Source organism: Microtus oregoni, unplaced genomic scaffold, assembly GCF_018167655.1.
Source record: "Microtus oregoni isolate MIOR12 unplaced genomic scaffold, Mior012 000027F_ref0000203, whole genome shotgun sequence".
NCBI classification, from domain to species: domain Eukaryota; kingdom Metazoa; phylum Chordata; class Mammalia; order Rodentia; family Cricetidae; genus Microtus; species Microtus oregoni.
Window position 1 is genome coordinate 26,449,634 of NW_024543086.1, and position 4,439 is coordinate 26,454,072.

The window sequence follows — 4,439 nt, forward strand, 5'->3', positions numbered from 1 at the left end:
AGAGGCAGGAGGATTTCTGTGAGTTCAAGCCCAGCCTGGTCTACAGAGCAAATTCCAGAACAAGAGCAAATTCCAGAACAGACTCCAAAGCTACATAGGAACCCTGTTTAAAAAACAAAAACAAAACAAAAATCCACTGAGTGTTGTGCAGCCTAGGTAGGGTTTTTGTCTTCATTTGTCCTATTTTACACTGCTTACTTTCTAAATGTTTCCCAAGCTGTTGTTTATTTAGACTGCGGGGCAATTTGTAAAGTGAGTATTTAAAAATTATTATTGTGACTATGATGTATGTGTGCGTTCAAGCCTGCCCATGCCACTAGGTGTGTGTAGTTCTCTCCTTCTCTTTGGACTCCAGGATCTCACTCAGGTTCACCATCTTTCACTGTAAGATCTTTTACCTGCTAAGACATCTTGCCAACCCAAGACGAATGCTTTTTAAAATGTACTGTAACTAATCAGGTGTGATGGCACATGCCTTTTTTGGGGTGGGGGGCATGCTCTGATCCCAAACAATTTCTTAAATCTTTTACATTGGGCCAGGCAGTGGCTTATTTTCCTCTATTTAAAAAGTCTTGAGGCAGGTATCTATGACATCCACAGGTCCACTCTCAGAGACTGTCTTCTTCCTACTCCATTATTTTGGGCTACCTCATGATCAAAGATGGCTGTTGCAACCCAGTATATCTTGTTTGTGTTCTAGGAAGCAGGAAGGAGGAAATGGCAGGGGTAAAAAGGGCAGGCTAAACAGTTCCTTTTAAATAGTTTTCCTGGAAGCCCCACCCAAGCACTTCCTCATACTATTTCATCATCCTCCACTGGCTGAAAGGAAGGCTGGGAAATGTAGTCTTTTAAACTACAGTGCTGGGTTTAAAGGCAGCTCCACCACACCAGTCTCACATTGCCCACTTAAATAACACTTAGGTATTTGTATCAAAGAATCATGGTGGAATGGGCATTTGTGCCAGCTGGGCATCACATATGAAGTTTTAAGAAGGAAAAACCTGTCATTCCACACCTAAGATCAGAAATTCTGTCTCTCTCTGTGTGTGAGGGTGGTGGTGGTAGGGAATGGGTTGGTGTTAGGGGGTGTGCATGCTTTTAATCCCAGCACTTGGGAGGCAGAGACAGGCAGATCTCTGAGTTCAAGGCCAGTCTGGTAGATATCCTGAGTTCCTTGAGAGTCAGGACTGTGGTAATCTGCTGGCCAGCCTGGTCTGCTTTGTGAACTCCCTGTCTCTTTAAGAGACAAGCTCTACTCACTCCCAACCTCCCTGCCCCTTCAACAGAGGCAAGGCAAGCAGATCTTCGACCTTCTCTCCAGTCCTGTCTCTTTCTCTGTCTGTCCTTCTTCTGGAGAGGCTCTCTCTCCTCCCCTTTCTCCCCTTCTCCCCTTCTCTTTCCCCTCTACAACCCACTAAATAAACTCTATATCCAAACTCTCTCTGCACAGCATATCTATCTGTCTGTCTCCTTCCAAGGCCTCAGGCTACCCTGCAGGGGACCTGCCACTGTCTCTCATGGGACCAGTCTCCCACCACCCTTTTATAAATGATAACACTGGTGCATGACTCGGCCAGGTTCTCTCCACATTTCCTCCTGCCTGTGGGCAGGGTGTCTGAGGACACGTGGGGATCCTGGACTCAGATCACTTTTCTATATCCTGGGCCTGCTCCATCCCTTCAAATGGTAAGGTCTCCTTTTCCAAGTCAGCTTTTGCTGACATTCATCTCTGGTTATTCCCTATGGCTAAGGACGGAGATTTGGCTCCTTGCTGCTTGGACTTTTGTCCTCTCTTAGGCTGCTTGGAGTGGTCCTTTCTGGTCCCCAATTTCTGTACCGAGGGGTCTAGAATTGGCTTGACATAGTCTTCGACCTTCACATTATCTGGAAGACGTTCTGGTTAAGAGCCATTGGGTCCTCATCTTTCTCATGCTCTTGCCTTGGGAAATACTCCCAAAACTATCTGTCCAAGCTCCCCCCACCCCAACAGACCCGCAAACCTTTGCCTTACTTACAGATTCCTAACCGTACCCATGTTTGCACTAACAAATGGTCTACGTACCCCTTAAACAACAATCTAAAGTGGGAGCTTTCTAATTTCTGCCAGCATCACACACCCATCCGCTTGCCCTTTCCCTTGGCAACCCCATCCCCACCTGCCTGTAAATGCTCCTTTTCTTGCTCCAATTCCTTCTATTCTCTCTCTGCCACTGTTACAGCTGCTGGTCCTGCAGTAAAGGGCAAAACTGGCCTGATCTGAGGCAGCTGTTCCATTCCCAGCCCTCGCTCCCCACTGTAGCTGGCAGCAGGTGGCAGTGCAAAGTAATGATCCTGTCTACTTCATGTATGAAAGAACATGTAAATGCTGTGGCCACACAAATTTTATTGTGTTTTAAATGTATGTTCTGCATGGCTTCTATGTCTCTCTTGTTTTCTGCATTTGTTTAAAATTCTCATTGTGGTTCTAAAACCATTATTCTCCATAAAACACGTGATCGCTGCCATTTTGACTAAGGACAGGTCAAATGACCTCACCACCATCTTGATTAAGGGCAGGTTGGATAACCAAGTCACTATCTTTACTGAGGTTTTCCTTGCCTAATCTTGTGGTTTACTTACATTTTTGTCTCTAAATTCCTCTTACTGACTCTGTTATGTAATGATCTGTTCTGTCCCTTTAAGAAACAAGCCACGCCCCCATCTGCTGAGACAAGCTGATCTTCAGCTTCCAGCCTGAGTCCCTTGTTTTTCCTTCTGCCTCTCCCTACTTCTCACCTTCCCCCGCCCCCTCTCTCCTCTCTCTTTTTCTCTCTCTCTCCTCTTCTCCCCTTCCCTTCCATACCCACTAAATAAATACCCAACCTCCAACCTGCATGACATGCCTATCTGTCTGTCTCTCACCCGCTGCTGGGAACCAGCCTTCTTCGGAGACATGCAGCATGGTCTCCTGCACTGTCCCTGCCTGGCACTGGCTGCTCTCGGGACCTTCTGCCTGCCTGCACTTTGGGGACCTGCAGTGTGGTCTCATGTCCTGTTGTCCACTGCAGTCACTGGGATTCCGCAGCATTTTTACTTTTACCATTACATGTTACATGTGTGTTTGTGCAATGGCATGCTTTTTGTAGGACCCACCACTTCATCTAATTCCTGTTTAATATATGTGTCTATGTGTGTATGCATATGACTTTTGAGTTAACTTTATGTATAAACATAAGTTAGCTTTATACTTTAACTCTGTGTGTATATATGTATAAAACTTAAATTCAACTGGGTGTAAATGTATGTATTCTTACTGTTAATTGTTATAATTGTCTGTTCATTGTCTCACATTCCAGACTAAAAAAACAATAAGTCTCATGTTTTAAATTGATATGTACTCTTACCTCTCTTACAAAAATACTGTGTATGTGATCCAACTCTGCTATAAAATATACCGAGCTGTTCTCTACTATAGTCAGTTCTACCGCTAAGCTTCTATTGCAAACAGTTTTTTCTTGTTTGTCTTTCACAAGTATAAATCTTTTTTTTTTGTATTTTTTTTTTCTGAGACAGAGTTTCTTTGTAGCTTTGGGGTCTGTCCTGGAACTAGCTCTTTGTAGACCAGATTGGCCTTGAACTCGCAGAGGTCCAACTGCCTCTGCCTCCCAAGGACTGGGATTAAAGGCATGCACCACCACTGCCCGGTGGCCCACAAGTATATATCTTACCTGTTAAGTTGAGAGCTAGTACTGTCAAGCTTGGACCCAGCTGTCCTTGCAGATCCTACACTGTAGTCATAACTTATCTATACCCGATATACAGCCCTCAAATGTTGAGAGATCTGAGGAACATGGTATTTATTATTAAAAGACTTTTCATACCAGAGAGTCAGGCTGGCTCCTAGCAGCAGCACTCTATTTCCTCCAAAGAAGACAGATGGGCACAACATTCATCTGCAATTTACTTCATCAAACAAAAGCGCTAACCACTGGGAAGAACTGCTTTTCATCTAAACTGAAGATCTCCAGACAGTGGACAGAATCACTGGAATGGACAGCCTAATTGCTCAGGTCAAGATTTCCTAACCCACAGGGTCTTCTGAGCTTAGCAACCCCTGCTTCTAACAACGGAAGACAAACACAGTCCTGATGCCCATGCCCTTGACAACCATGGAGGACCCTGAGGAGTGGCTCCAGGTAGCCAATAGAGTAAGTACTCTGTCATTTTTTAATCAATAACTCAAGTAAAATTTTATCCTTCTCAAAGATCTCTGATGCAGTTTGACAGCTAAGAGGTTTTGTCAGTTTGAAAGGACAAGCTCACCAAACAAGTTTCAGTATGACTTCTTAATTTGTTCTAAATAAAAGGTGTTTTAAGATATACAAATGCAAGTTATTAAGGTATGTACCTGCAAATTATAAAGATGTGAGGACAAATTCAAGTTATCAATTTTCTCTCTC